The 16,377-nt window shown below is 42.2% G+C and overlaps 1 long non-coding RNA gene across 1 annotated transcript; it reads left to right on the top strand.

The window, feature by feature from the left end:
- The first annotated feature begins 2,486 nt into the window (after nt 1-2,486).
- On the top strand, nt 2,487-12,973 carry LOC130540949 (uncharacterized). The gene is made up of 3 exons (XR_008954991.1): nt 2,487-3,448; nt 10,920-10,995; nt 12,588-12,973. It is a non-coding gene; the product is annotated as an uncharacterized LOC130540949 (long non-coding RNA).
- Nucleotides 12,974-16,377: the final 3,404 nt, after the last annotated feature.

The following is a 16,377-nucleotide window of genomic DNA, read 5'->3' as shown; positions in this document are numbered from 1 at the left end:
CTTTCAGAAATCACCAGCCTGCTTTCCATAATGGCTAAACTCATCTGCATTCCCACCAGTAGTGTGTAAGTGTTCCCTTTTCTCTGCAAACTCACAAGCATCTGTTATTTTTTGACTTTTTGGTAATAGCCTTTCTGACTGGTGTGAAATGGTATCTCACAGTGGTTTTGATTTCTTTCCATTTCTCTAATGTTTAGTGATGTTCAGCATTTTTTCATATGCCTGTTGGCCAGGTGTAAGTCCTCTTTTGAAAAGTGTCTTTTCACGTCCTTTGGCCACTTTTTGATGGCATTGTTTTGTTTTTGCTAATGAATTTATTTAAGTTCCTTATGGATTTCTGGATATTACACCTGTATTGGATGCATAGTTTGCAAATATTTTCTCTCATTCTGTAGGTTATCTGTTTACTCTGTTGATAGTTTCTTTTGCAGACAGTGGAATACTATGCAGCAACTAAAGTAACCACCTAGCATGATGTGTATCAGTATAGATACATTGCAAAAACAAAGCTAAAAACAAGCTACCAGGCATATGAAGCACAGGATGGTAGAGGACAAACTATACTACAAGGCTATAGTAACCAAAGCATGATACTCATAAAAAAACAGGCACATAGACCAATGGATCAGAGTAGAGAACTGAGAAGTCTGCACATGTACAACTATCTGATCTTCAACAAACCTGACAGAAAGAAGCAACGGGGAAAGGATTCCCTGTATAGTAAGTGGTACTGGGAGAGCTGGCTAGCCAAATGCAGAAAATTGAAACTGGGCCCCTTCCTTGCACCTTATACAAAAATTAAGATGGAGTGAAGGCTTAAATGTAAAACTTAAAACTATAAAAACCCTAGAAGAAAATCTAGGCAATACCATTCAGGACATAGACATGGGCAAAGATTGTATGATGAAATCACCAAAAGAAATTGCAACAAAAGCAAAAATTGACAAATGGGATCTAATTAAAGAGCTTCTGCACAGCAAAAGAAACTATCATCAGAGCGAACAGACAACCTACAGAATGGGAGAAAACTTTTGCAATCTATCCATCTGACAAAGGTCTAATATCCACAATCTACAAGGAACTTAAGCAAATTTACAAGAAAAAACATTAAAAAGTGGACAAAATTCATGAACAGACACTTCTCAAAAGAAGACATCCATGTGGCCAACAAATATAAAAAGCTCAACATCACTGATCATCAGAGAAATGCAAATCAAAATCACAATGACATACCATCTCACGCCAGTCAGAATGGCGATTTTTTTTTTTTTTTTTGAGATGGAGTTTTGCTCTTGTTGCCCAGGCTGGAGTGCAATGGTGCAATCTCAGCTCACTGCAACCTCTGCCTCCCAGGTTCAAGCAATTCTCCTGCCTCAGCCTCCCGAGTAGTTGGGATTACAGGCATGCACAACCACGCCCGGCTAATTTTGTATTTTTTAGTAGAGACGGGGTTTCTCCATGTTGGTCAGGCTGGTCTCGAACTCCCGACCTCAGGTGATCTGCCCACCTCTCAGGTTCCCAAAGTGCTGGGATTACAGGCATGAGCCACCGGGCCCTGCCTACAACCATGATTATTAAAAAGTCAAGAAACAGTTGCTGGCGAGGTTGTGGAGAAACAGGAACACTTTTACACTATTGGAGGGAATGTAAATTAGTTCAACCATTGTGGAACACGGTGTGGCAGTTCCTCAAAGATTTAGAACTGGGAATACCGTTTGACACAGCAATCCCATTACTGGGTGTATACCCAAAGGAATATAAACCATTCTATTATAAAGATACATGCACATGTACGTTCATTGCAGCACTATTCACAATAGCAAAGACATGGAATCAACCCAGTTGCCCATCAGCGATAGACTGGATAAAGGAAATCTGGTACATATATGCCATGGAATACTATGCAGCCATGCAAAGGAACAAGATCGTGTCCTTTGCAGGACATGGATGAAGCTGGAAGCCATTATCCTCAGCAAACTAACACAGGAACAGAAAACCAAATACCACATGTTCTTACTTATATGTGGGAGCTGAACAGTGAGAACACATGGACACAGGGAGGGGAACAACACACACTGGGGCCTCTTAGCACAGGGTGGGGAGTGTGGGGAGAGCCTCAGGAGAAATAGCTAATGCAAGCCAGGCTTAATACCTAGGTGATGGGTTGATAGGTGCAGCAAACCACCATAACACACGTTTACCTGTGTGACCTGCACATTCTGCACATGTGTCCTGGAACTTATAAAATAAAATTTAAAAATATTTGAAAACCAATCAAAATCAAGATCATTATTTTATTTAGCTATTTATTTTTAGAGATGGGGGGGCCTCACTATGTTGCCCAGGCTGGACTCGAACTACTGAACCCAAGTGATCCTCCAGCCTCAGCCTCCTGAGTAGCTGGGACTACACATGTACCCAGCAAGATCATTATAATCACATCTGTACCCTCTGGTCACCAAAGGATGTGAATTTTCAGTGGAGGTAGAGGGAGAATAGGAAAACTAGATTTCACAGTGTTCCCTACTGAAACAGTAGTGAGGCCATTCTGGGTGGCCTCTGCATCTGCTTTTGTTTGTTTGCCTCTGTCTTGATTCCCTGTTGTCTGTCATTGGAAGAAAATCCGAGTCCGGACTTGGGTTGCTTCACATGGACGTTATTTTAATGATAAATGGTAAAAGACAAGTCCTGAGTTTCCATGGTGGCCCTGAATAGGTTCTTCTATGAGATGCTGCGTTTCTTACGTATATTCTGAGACACAGGCCAGGTTCTTGTATGAGATGCCGTGTTTCTTAGGTATATTCTGAGACATGGGCCAGACCATGTAGCATGAACCTGATATTCTAGGAAATCTCCGCATGCGTCCTGGCGGTTTAGGACTCCCTATGCTGCATCCTGCATCTTCAATCTTAACGTCACCTTTTTTTTTTTTTTTAACACAGAATGTTTCTTTTTTGATATTACAGTGATTTACAAACCTACCTTCTCAATCTAGCAGTTTAATCCCTTACTACAAAACATTTCAAAATTTTAGAACGAACCAATGAGAACATGTCATGGTACTGAAATTAGGCTTCAGAACATTTTTGTCTGTCATTGCATTTGGCAGGAAGTCAGACAAGTACCAGTGATTGCTGGTTTCTTTTCTGATTTTTGCACTTCTGTGGCAAGCTGCCCCCTCTGAAGAGTTGACTATTTGGGAGTTACTCACTGATGGTTCAGCCACTTCCAGAACCTACCCCAAGAGCAAGACTTGAAACCAACTCGCACCCTCAAAGCTCCGGAAGCCATTCAGTGTTTCCATCTTGGCCGAGTGAGTTCTTCACTGAAACTCAATTTGACTTTGACAGTCATCTAATGAGAACTCAAAAGTCATTCTTGGTTCAGCCACAGTCAAAGAACTTGCAGAGCATTCTCTGACGAGGTCCTCAAGGACAACTGAGAGAAGGTAAGATCCAAAAAGCACCTGGATCCTGACACAGGATTGCCTGGTTCTTAAGCTCTGTTTGCATCCATGGGCACTCACAGGGTTGATTGCAGCCAGGCCAATGGGCAGGAGATGAAGTGCCCAAGCCGGAATGCAAGTCAGCATTTATTAGAGGAACTCAGTAACTACACAGGTGGAATGTGTCTAACCCATCGATGATCTTCAGTCCTGTTATATTTTCACAGATATTTTATTTCAGAGTCAGAATAACTGATGTTAAGGTACATGGGGAAGGAAGGCGGTAGCCTCATCTTTGTAGCCAACCAGCAATATCTCATTCCCAGCCCTGCCTCCTACCTCTGTTAAAAGAGATGGGAAGAATTGGTAGTTTTCAAGGTTCCTTGAGCTCTGCTGTTCTCTGGAGTAGTCGGCTAACTTTTCCCTGGTGGGAGAGTCAGAAACTCCAGTGTCAGCTTTAACACTTGAATTTTCTCTTCCAAAATTGGTAGTTTAGCACTTTTGCCTATATTTTCACTGAGCTGATTGTTTTTTTCTCATCAGTGTATAAGTCAGTATTTTATTAAGGAATGTGTGTTCTTTTGTTTTTTTTTTCTCATCGTTTCATAACTCAGTATTTTATTAGGGATGTGAGCTTTTTTGTTATATGGAGGACGGTTTTTGTTTTTTTTCTGAAATGGCGTCTCACCCTGTCACCCAGGCTGGAGTGCAATGTTGCGATCACGGCTTACTGCAGCCTCAACCTCCCAAGCTCAAGCAATCCTCCAGCTCAGCCTCCCAAGTAATTGGGACTACAGGCATGCACAATCGTGTCTGGCTAATCCTTTCTAATTTTTGTAGAGATGGGGCATCACTTTATTGCCCAGTCTGGTCTTCAGCTCCTGAGCTCAAGTGATCATCTCGCGTTGTCTCCCAAATCACTAGGATTACAATTGTGAGCCGCCACGCCTAGCCAAGCATGTGTTTTTGTCCTCAGTATGTTATGGGCCTTTTGGCCTTAACATCTTTGTCATAGACAATTTTATGTCGTTATATAAACTGCCAGTGTCATCTTGTTTCTGGTTTTTTAAAGATTTACCCTCCCCAATCTTATGCAAATATGCTATTAAATGTGTTCATCTATTTTATATACACACATGCAGGTGTTTGATCCGCCTCTCTTTATTTAATCTGATGTGAAGTGTGGGTCTTTCTCTCCCAGGTAGATAGCCGATCATGCCAGCGCTATTTATTACCAGAACCGTTCTTTGCCCACTGAATTGAAATCTTACCTTGACACGGTTTATTTCATCTACATTCAGAGACCTGCCCTAGATACGCCCCTATTTCTTTTTCTTTTGAGCTCTGCTTTAAAATATGTCTCATGGATTATTAGATTGCTTATATTATTTTTAATTTATCTTTTTATTTTAAGTTGTCATTCTCCGTTTATGTTTCCTTATTTTATTTATTTATATATCTATTTATTTCCTTTTTTCGAGACAGACGCTCACTCTGTCGCCCAGGCTGGAGTGCAGCGGTGTGACCTTGGCTCAGCGCAATCTCCACCCCCGGGTTCAAGCAATTCTCCTGCCTCAGCCTTCCAAATAGCTGGGACTACAGGAGTACACCACCACGCCTGGCTAATTTTTTGTAGAGACGGGGTTTCACCATGTTGGCCAGGCTGGTCTTGAACTCCTGACCTTAGGTGATCCGCATGCCTCAGCCTCCCAAAGTGCTGGGATTACAGCATGAGCCACTGCGACCTGCCTTCTTATTTTATTGAATTTTAAGGTAGATGGTGTCAGTGTCAAACTCTGTTTCCAGTCATGAATTTACAAATGTCGGTTCTCTTGAGTGCAGTTTCCCCTTCACTTTGTATTATAAAATACTTGCCTCGAGCAGGGCATGGTTTTGCCTGTCACCTTCTCTTGCTGAAGCAGATCCAGGTGTGGCAGGGCCTGATGTTTGCCCCAGGTCTGTGTCTGGATTCTGCTCAGATCCACTGCCTTTGCCTGACAGTGCGTCTGATCTTCTCATGACTTAAACGCGATGGAAGGCTCTTGAAGGCGCATTTATATTACATATTGGGAGGTACAGAAGCTCAGGTAGAGAAGGGCGAGTGCCTAGTGGGAAATTCACCGGTGCCCAGTTTCTTCTCTGCTTGGTGAGCCTGGAACACAGAGCCCGCTCTCTGAGTCTGTGTGTGTGCCCCTCCTGCCTTTTAGATGTACACTGTGGCTCTTCCTGCCCTCCCCTTGTCACTACTGTCTTTTGTGCCTGGGGCCCATGGCCTCCTCTGATGTCAGATCTTCTTGTTCCTGATCCTTTGCCAGAACGCCCTTGATCTTCTCGTGCTCCTCTCCAGCACTGGCCCTCTAGGGTGGGGGGCGTTAGTGGAGGTTTCCCATATCTCCATTTTCTCTGGAAGGGAATTGGGGGAAAGTCCTGTATTTTCTTTCCGTTTTCTCTCACTCACTCAGTAGAAATTCTTCAAAGTCTAAGCTTGTAGATGATACCCGACTACAAGATTTTTACTGTGTCTTTGATTATTTTTGTTGGGATTTGTAGATTAAGATGCTGGTGGTCAAACTGCTGGCTTATCCTGTTTGATTTTATTGTTACATATGCTTATATAGAAATTTGAAAGTGAAATTCAGAAGATAATTTTTTGACACCTGAGAGACACAGTACTTCATAATTTATGTCTCATGATAGAGTGACAGATTTCTCTTAGATTTGTTTGTCTGAAACAGTAAGTATTTAGAGAAAATTGCATTCCAGGCAAGGGCATGGAATGAGCAAAGGCACAGAGGCAGGACATAAAAAATAAAAATAAAAAAAGTCAGGTGCCTGGGTGAATAGTCCAAAAACTAGACGGGCAGAGGGGAGTCTTGGGAGATCAACCAAAAGGCCTGGGCTGGGCTTCATCCAGGTGTTCAGGAAAAAGCCCGGCAGGCGTGAGCGTGTGGTTGACATGACCCACCCCTTCACAAATATTAATCTGCCTGTTGTGAAGGTAGCAGCAGTGTCATGCAACGCCTCCCAGAGTTAACCATTGAATACTTTAAAAATCATCATATACCAGGAGCTCACCTGTGCCTGGATCAGAATAAATGACAACATAAAGTGATGTCTTGAGGAAGGATAGGTTGGTGCAAAATTAATTTTTGCCATTACTTTTGCAGCACCAGCCTATATTTACAATAAATGCTACAGACAGTCACAGACATTTGAACACTCTATTCTCTAACATAACAAGGAAAGAAACAAATTAGAGATGTTAAATAAAAGTTTTAAAGGAAAACAATTACAGACATATATGTGTATGTGCTTAAATGAGAAGACACAGAAGGCAGACTGGCGTTCAGTGAGGAGGGCCGTGCACCTTGCTGTGCTCCCTGGAGACACTGCCTGCCTGTGGGGTGCACATCACCTGCAGTGTGTGACAGCACTGGGTGGTCTGGCCTCCAACTGTCGTTCTCAGGCACGGGTTGTCAGCTCATAAGAGCAGATTACTATATAAAAATAACACTGGAATATCGGGAGTATTTTTTCTTAAATATGCTTAAAATAATTTTTTTTTTTTGAGATGTACTCTCGCTCTGTCGCCTAGGCTGGAGTGCAGTGGCATGACCTTGGCTCACTGCAAGCTCCGTCTCCCAGGTTCACGCCATTCTCCTGCCTCAGCCTCCCGAGTAGCTGGGATCACAGGCGCCTGCCACCACACCCGGCTAAGTTTTTTGTATTTTTAGTACAGACGGGGTTTCATCATGTTAGCCAGGACGGTCTTGACCTCGTGATCCGCCGGCCTCAGCCTCCCAAAGTGCTAGGATTACAGGCGTGAGCCACTGCGCCCGGCTAAAATAAATTTTAAGAAGAAATACTGTCAGTATTATTTTTAGAACCTTGTATACTTCTCACAGTACACTTGCGCACTACAGAAAATTTGAGAAAGCATGGCCAAATAGAGCTGGATTTGCATCCCAGATTCACCATTTATGAACCACATGACTCTTGTCAAATTTTCATCTAAAATAAAGGCTAATATGTGGGAGTTTTGTGGAAAAATTAGGTAACTTTAGACACATGGTACCATGCCTGGCATATACAGTGGAGTCATATCAGACACGTATTTATTTGTTTCAGTAAAATTACCTATTATTATTATAATTTTACATGGTGGGAGCAAATAGAACACATGCTTCATTTTTGTTTTAAATGTGGCCCCTAAACACAAAGGAGCTATTTCATCTGGGATGTAACTAAAGAAGGAGCCAGGCCAGGTGCGGTGGCTCACGCCTGTAATCCCAGCATTTGGGGAGGCCGAGGCGGGCGGATCACAAGGTCAGGAGATTGAGACCATCCTGGCTAACATGGTGAAACCCTGTCCCCACTAAAAATACAAAAAATTAGCTGGGCGTGGTGGTGGGCACCTGTAGTCCCAGCTACTCGGGAGGCTGAGGCAGGAGAATGGCGTGAACCCAGGAGGCGGAGCTTGTAGTGAGCCGTGGTTCCGAGGTTGCGCGACAGAGCAAGACTCCGTCTAAAAAAAAAGAAGGAGGCCGGGCGCGGTGGCTCACGCCTGTAATCCCAGCACTTTGGGAGGCCGAGGCGGGCGGATCACGAGGTCAGGAGATCCAGACCATCCTGGCTAACACGGTGAAACCCCGTCTCTACTAAAAATACAAAAAAAAAAAATTAGCCGGGCGTGGTAGCGGGCGCCTGTAGTCCCAGCTACTCGGGAGGCTGAGGCAGGAGAATGGCGTGAACCCGGGAGGCGGAGCTTGCAGTGAGCCGAGATCGCGCCACTGCACTCCAGCCTGGGCGACAGAGCGAGACTCCGTCTCAAAAAAAAAAAAAAAAAAAGAAGAAGGAGCCAACTCTGAAATACTGGAGGGAAAGTGAATGTGTGAGACTTACTGAGAGATGGTGTGTTTATAAACAGTCGTGTTTACAAAAGCACATATTTCTGAGTGACTGGAGGGATTTTCAAGGCTTATTTGACCACATGTGTGATTGTTACTTTGCAGGTTGAGCTTAGAACCTAACCTCAGCCTTACAGGCAGTAGGTAGCCTTGAACAAATGTTTAGCCAGTAGTGGTATCTTGCACTTTTTCCTTTATTTAATGAATTTGCTAAGATATATCTGGCTATATGCTTAAAGATTTTGCAAAATATTTTTTTAAATTATTTTGAAATTCTTTAAAAGGATTTGTTTATTAATCTTTATAGAATACAGAGTTTTCTTCATTGGAACAGAGGAAATGTAATAACTTCATTTATTGCTAGGGCTGTTATTGATTCTAAACAATTCTATGATAGGCTTCTGCAAGGAATTTCAAGCTTATTTATGATTAAAGTACGTACTAATGAACCCAATAGCATTATTAATAACCGTTTTCTTTGGTTATTCAATTCAGGCTTTGTTTTGTGAATCCCCCTACACACACACACACACACACACACACACATCGCTGTTGTATAAGACGGTGGGTATGTAGTGGGCATTTCTCTAATGTGCTTAAATAAAACAGGGTTTTCTCATACTGACTTTTACTGTTCTAGCCAAGGAGACTCTGTTTGAAGCAAGAAGGCAGGGGTACTGGAAACTGATTTCTTGTGTCCTTGCTTTTTTCTTGTGAAGAGTCTAAATTAGTCTATTTATCATTTGATATTTTGAATTCCAGAGAAACTTAGATAACTGAAGGGAATACCTCAGCAGAGTGTAGGCTTATCTATTTTGTTGTTATTAAATTATCAAAGAAGGAAATGAATATGAATTATTTAAAATAATCGTCCTTGGAGGTCTTGGGTACTGAGTCATTTAAATGGACTGGTAAGGAGGTGGCCCATTTTGTTTGTTGATTACCTTCCTGAGAGTGGCTGGCACAGACAGAGGAGATATTTTTCTGCTCAGACCTAACCCGATTTCATTATCTTTCTGCATTCACCGCCTGATTTTATTTTGTAAAGTATGAACACCGGTCTGACTTCTCTATATCTTACCTTGTCATTTAAGCATATGAATTGTATTATGTAACATAAAGGGGAAAATATGAAAACCAGTTCCTCTCAGTAAACCTTTTAAAACATTATTTAAAAGCCCAGCCTCCTACAATTTCCAAAGTTCCTGGTAATTTTTTTCAGTGGAGTTTTCAGTTTACTGATTTTTTTTTTTTTTCACTCAGAAGGGGCTGTGAAGTCAACAATTTTAAGGCAGTGTGGTTTAAGTGTTTTAAGTTCTGTTTCTGTTAAATGTATTCTATTCATGTTTACAAAGCAACAGAAGAAAGCTTAGAGAACTAAGTACACATAAATTTAATCACACAAGCTTGAGTAGCTAGATTAACTTCAAAACGATCAGTAAATAATATTTTAAACTTCTACTGACCTTATTAAAATACACTTCCAGAAACATTCTGTTTGAACTATTCTTGTAAATTAGTCATCTTGCAAAACAGCTGTGGCAATATGATATAATGAAGAGAGCAGTGATTTAGCAATGAGAAGGCTGGGAGTCCTTGTCTTGGCTCATTCACAGGGAGATCACATGACATGCCAAAGTCCCCTAGATGAGGAAGCCATGCATGAGAGGATTCAGGATTGGGTCAATGATCTATCATAGAATACTTTCTATGAGTCTGTGCTTAAACTTAGAAACCTCACAAAGAACACACTGGGGAATTTGGTGAGAGCAGGAGCTTCACCTCATGCAGAATTGCAGTGTGATTTTAGAGTGCTGTTACCATTCTTCTGCTTAGAAGGCAGAGTGTCTTCAGTTAGGATTCTGTCGTGTTTAATGGATCCCACTCTTGTTGGCTTAGGCAGAAAGGTGTTAAATGGTTTGCAGAATTGTTGGGAAGGCTAAGCTTCCAGGAGCAGCTCCCAAAGTCTCCACACACAACTGGACCACCAGGGAACCTGCTCCCTCCACCAAGACAGGACTTGGAAACCTGCCACCGCAATTACCAGCACCAGAAGGATCTTGTCTCTGCTAAGTCTCTGTCCACATAGTGAATACCCCGTGCCCTGCCTCTCTCTCCCTGACTCAGGTCCCATTCCAGGTCTTGCCCAAGTCTTTCTGATTGGTGGAACTTAAATCACACCCAAAATTCCAGCTGCAGGAGAGCTCTGAGATTTCATCTTTCCAACCTCTGTGTGCTACGTGGGGGTTGGAGCACTTGCTGACAAGCCTTGCAACCACCATTGACAGTAAATGAGATATTTATGATCAATAACATTTGCATTTTTCACAATTTACAGTATAGCTGTACATTTTATTTAGAGCTAGTATCAAGTCACTCTACAGATAACAATATTATTTCTGACCATTTTGGAAGAAAACAGCTTTTTTAAAATTGAGAGCAATATCTACATTATTTCCTAAAGAGCCAAAGCTGATAGAGAAAACAGGATGTTGAATTTTGAATTTTCCTTTCAGCTTTATCTTCTCCATGTCAGTTCTGTTTTCTTCTGTCTTTTTTTTCCATAGGGATGTCCTCCACCTTTTCAATCTGATTTGCTCTTTGCCATGCAGACCTGTGGATGAAGAGCCAGAGTCCTCCAAGGTAAATGCTCCTGGCCAGTGGCCTGGTGTCTGTGTTAACTGAACATCTCCAGCGCCCTCAGAGTCCACAACCACCATTAAGTCACTTATCAAGTCATTTGACTTGGGATGCCCAGGTATTTGATCACTTTTTTTCTATAAGCAAAGCTCCAAATTCAAACTTTGGCCCAACATTTGATATGTCAACTGTCTCTACTCCACCCTGGCTCCACGTTGGCTGTTACAATCACAAGGGTGCTTTCCAGGTCCTACCAGGTGCAGCCACTGCCTGCAGGAGCCTGGCTGAGGCTCCAGGGAGGCGCTGATGGAGAGCCTGGCACATGAATAACACAAATGCAGCCTCTTCCTCTCTACCTCTTCCTTCCATCCAGTTCCTGCCTTGTCACCTTTCTTTTCTGCCTCTCATAGCCATTAAATTCAGGTCACTACTATTTGCCTTTTTGTCATCTCATGAGAATTACAAGGGTCAGCTGGAGACTTCACCTCCTAGGAAACGAGGCATCACATCTGTGCACCTGGCCCTCTTGTAGGCACCCCTGGCCATCCCCATCTTGAACCTGCTAGATGTTTTTCTACCTGGTCTTGTACCTAAGCACCTGTGCTAATCTGTCACTCCTGATTTTGGTACATTCCCAGCTTTTCCTGGAATTGTCTGATGGACTCACAATTCCACTTTAGTCATGCTTATCTTTATATATGAGAAAGATATGTAGCTATACTTCATACATATACTGTACACATAAACACAGCAAATAGAAGAAACAGAATGTGCATCTCTCTACAGTAACATATATTTCTTCCCTGGACTGCAACAAATATGCCATTGTCTTGGAAGACTGTTGTAAAAGTTAATCCTAGGATGTACCTGGTTGTCTCTGCTAAAATAGTTGGCAGCTAAGTTAGATGATTAGACTGTGCATATTTAAAGACATGGAAGGGCTGGGCGTGGTGGCTCATGCCTGTAATCCCAGCACTTCGGGAGGTCGAGGCTGGTGGATCACCTGAGGTCAAGACCAGCCTGGTCAACATGGTAAAACCTGTCTCTACTAAAAATACAAAAAAAATTAGGTAGGCGTGGTGGTGCACACCTGTAATCCCAGCTACTCAGGAGGCTGAGACAGGAGAACTGCTGGAACCCCAGAGGTGGAGGTTGCAATGAGCCGAGATTGTGCCATTGCACTCCAGCCTGGGCAACAAGACTGAGACTCCATCTCAAAAAAAGAAAAAAAGAAAGATATGAAAGCCGAAAGCCCAGTGAGTGAGTCTGTGAAGGTGGGAAATGAATTAACAGTAACAGTTTGTGCAAGAACTTTCCTGTTCCTTCCTCCCCGAGGCACCTCATTATTTAAACATTTGCATTTTACTCAGTTATCCTACATCTAAGAGTGACCTCCACTCAGCCAACTCCTCCTGCCCTCTTATTTCTCCAATTCAGCTTTAGTCCAGAGGAGAAAAGGATAATAGAGTAAATGTTACACTAAACATCATGGGATACTTCTTAAGTCACCAAAAAAGTAACAACAAATTAAGAAGTATTATTTGCTATTTTGAACTGGATCAACATATAAATGTTCCCATCTCTTTTCTTGGCAGGTGAAGCTGGACTGAATATTTCTGTCCATAAGACTATTAGAATCCCCCACAGTGGGATACCAGTGAGGACCTCACCAGCAGCTGCTGTCTCTCCAATGCAGGTAGATGAGCCTCAGAAATAACCGCTGCTTGTGGATTGCTGTGTATTCCTCTAGATGTTTTTCTTTACACATATTAGTGAGTGTGGAGAGAGAGTGTGTATGTGTTCTGTAAATTTGATTACACTGCGCATTTATTCCGAAATCCGTTTCACTTTACCGTTGGAACGTAAGCTCTGTGAGGGCAGAGACTTTTGTTTATTGCACTTGCTGTTAGAGCTCTTGTCTGTAACAGTGGCTGGCACATGGTCACATCATAGTAGAAGCTCAATAAATATTTGTTGAATGAATGAAAAAATACGTCCAAGACATCTTCAGATTTCAATATTTGGAGAAATGATTCATTTTTTAAAGAAGGTTACGTAATATATGGTGATTTATTTAGCCACTATTCTACTGATAGACATTTAGGTTGTTTTGGGTTTAACTTATTACAGAAACAATACAGGGAAGATCCTTGTACAAATTTTTGACGGTTAAAGGGGCTATTTCTGTATAAGGGTATATATCAGGATTCATTTGCAAATATCAGAGATCACTGTAATTAAGCAGAAAGGAATTTAATCCAGGGCATTTGGTACTAGAAGGGCTGGAGAAGGCAGTAGGCTCCACTGAGCTTCCAGGAAGGGTTCCCAGAGCATCTCAATGCTGACCCATTAAAAGACCTTCTGTTTCTGCCAGAATCAGGAAGTCTTTCTGTAGGTGCTTGCTCAGGACCACCAGTGCTGCCAAGATATAGGATAAGCCTCGGGATCACACAGGCACAGGTGCAGTCTGTACCTGCAAAACAGGCTCTGTGCCTGCCTCACACTGCCCAGATGATGGTGAAACAGACCCCAGAACCTCTGCTCCCCTGCCACAGAACAGCAAATGCCTTTCCAGCCATGCTTGCCAGGAGAAGCTGCAGACGGGCAGCCTTACACTCCCTTGCACCTTCCAGATCCTCTAAGAGGGGGCCTCTTCGACAGAAAGTAGACCCACTTGATGAGCCAAGCTTTTAAGACTTTGGCAAATACACCCTAGTCTCTTTATGATTCAGTAAGTCAGCCTACAAAGAGATGAGGATGGAGTCGAGTGAGCCTTTGCTGAGATCTTCCATACATTGATTCCTAGAAAAGGAAAATGGAGTCCTAGAGAAGGAAGTAGATTGACCTGTCCCGGCATGTTGAAAAACTTGATAGACACATTGCTCTTCAGTTTGCCCTCCCACTCACAGCATGCCAAGGTACTGTCTTCCCAGAATTTTCACACTCTGTAAATAATTTTAAAGATTAAGTAAATGAACAATGATAACTTGTTTTGCTTTGTTCATTAGTAAGGTTGAGCACTTCTTCATATGTTTAGAGGCCTTTATGTATCTTTTGTATGTGTCTATGGAAACTCATATACTTGGCTTGTATTTCTTTTGAGGTGTTAGTCTGTTTCCTGGGTTTTTTTTTATTATTTTATTTTTTTTGAGATGGAGTCTCGCTCTGTCCCCCAGGCTGGAGTGCAGTGGCGCGATCTCGGCTCAGTTCAAGCTCTGCCTCCTGGGTTCACGCCATTCTCCTGCCTCAGCCTCCCGCGCAGCTGGGACTACAGGCGCCTGCCACCACGCCCGGCTAATTTTTTGTATTTTTTCACTGTTAGCCAGGATGGTCTGGATCTCCTGACCTCGTGATCCGCCCGCCTCGGCCTCCCAAATTGCTGGGATTACAGGCATGAGCCACCACGCCTGGCCATCTTTTTCCTGTTTATAAGAAATCTTGATATATTGTGCTTTTTAACTTTTTTTCATATGTAGTGCTATTATTTCTTAGTCATCTTTTAACTTTGTTTATAGTTATATTTTACTGAAGAGAAATGTTGCCTTTTGTGTTGTTTTTCTTTGATTTTAAGTGTTTTGTTTCCTTCCTTAAAATGTCTTTCTAGCTATTAGTTTATTAAAATATTCTTCCTTAGCATCTTTAAAAAGCCTTTTATTTGTTCAGTCTTAAAACCCATGGAAACATGGGCTTTGGATTTTGATGATCTTCTCCTATCTTGACTGTCTTCTGGAATCAAATGGATACTCTGGAGGAATATTACATCACCTAGAACCTCAAATTATAGCCATGCTTTATTTTATTTTTATTACTTTACACAAAATAGAATGAGTTTCTGTATTCATCTTCTTTCTTCCCTTTTTAAAAACTTTTCAGTTCAGGGGTACATGTGCAGGTTTGTCATATAGGTACATTCGTGTCGTGGAGGTCTGTTGTACACATTATTTCATCAACTCGGTATTAAGCCTCGTACTGATTAGTTATTTTTCCTGGTTCTCTCCCTCCTCCCACCCTCCACCCTCAGGTAGGCCCCAGTGTCTGTTATTCCCCTCTGTGTCCATGTGTTCTTATCATTTAGCTCCCACCTATAAGTGAGAACATGGGTAGGGATTTTTTTTATTAGGCAAAATGCAGGAATGGATACCAAGGTAGGGAATGTGGGCTGGGCTATGTAGAGCACGTGGAGGGGTGGGGGGCTGCAGGTCACCATATCTGCTGGCGATGGCTGTCTTGAGTCATGGGCCACCTGGTGCTCTGACCAGTGGCAGCAAGGCTGTATGAACCAGTTCAGTTTTCCTTCCTGAGGTGGGACACTCACAACTTTGGTTGGATATTTTGGCTCGCCTAAGGCAAGTTCCTGGAATTCTTTAAGTAAAAGGCAAGGTTAAGCATTATGAGAACACCAAAGAGCAAGTTTTTTTTTTTTTCTATAAAGGTCAGATAAGGAATTGATACCTGATACGTTTAAGCCTTTTTGTGAAATACCATACACAAAGATAAAAGCGAACAAAATGTAAATGACAGTTTCTTGAATGATTAGAACATGAAAAGTCATGCAGTCACCACTCCCGTCCAGAAGAGGAGCAGCGCCAGCTCCCCCAGACCTCTCCTACGATTTTCCCATCGTAACCCTCACTACTCCCAAAGGTAACCGTTGTCCTCACAATTCTTCTCTTTAACAGATCTTTACAAAACTATGCAGCCCTAAACATTATGTTACTTTTCCTTACATCTGAATTTTATTACAAATGGAATTTTAAAACTATATAATATTTACATCTAGTTTTTTTTACACATTATTAAGTTAGTGAGATGTATCCATGTTGTTACATATACCGTAATTTGTTCATTTTCTTCACCTAAAAGCCATTGTGTGAGTATACCTTTATCCATTCTGTCATTAATGGACAGTTGAGTCATGTACAGTTTGGGGCTATTGTGAATAGAACTGTTACGTTCTTGTCGATGTCTCTTGAGACATGTATGTGCTCATTCCTGTTGGTTACATACTTAGGAATGGAATTCCTGGGCCTTAGGGTATGCATACATTCTAGGATAGTGCCAAACAGATGACTGAAGTATTTGTATAACTCATGTCTTTTCAGCAATTTATGAGAGGTCTGTTTCTCTCCATTCTCATCAATACTTAGTAGTGTGTTAGTCTTTTTACTGGCGGTCATGTGGGTAATGTGTAGTAGTGTCTCACTGTGGTTTTGATTTGCGTTTTTCTTTTGGCTGGGGAGGCTGAACACTTTTTCTTTTTCTTTTTTTTTGAGACGGAGTCTCACTCTGTCGCCTGGGCTGGAGTGCAGAGGTGCGATCTCAGCTCGCTGCAACCTCTGCCTCCCAGGCTCAAGCGATTCTCCTGCCTCAGCCTCCTGAGTAGCT

This window comes from Pan paniscus, chromosome 19 (genome assembly GCF_029289425.2).
Source record: "Pan paniscus chromosome 19, NHGRI_mPanPan1-v2.0_pri, whole genome shotgun sequence".
Lineage (NCBI taxonomy): Eukaryota > Metazoa > Chordata > Mammalia > Primates > Hominidae > Pan > Pan paniscus.
This window is presented reverse-complemented; position numbering and strand designations above follow the sequence as displayed.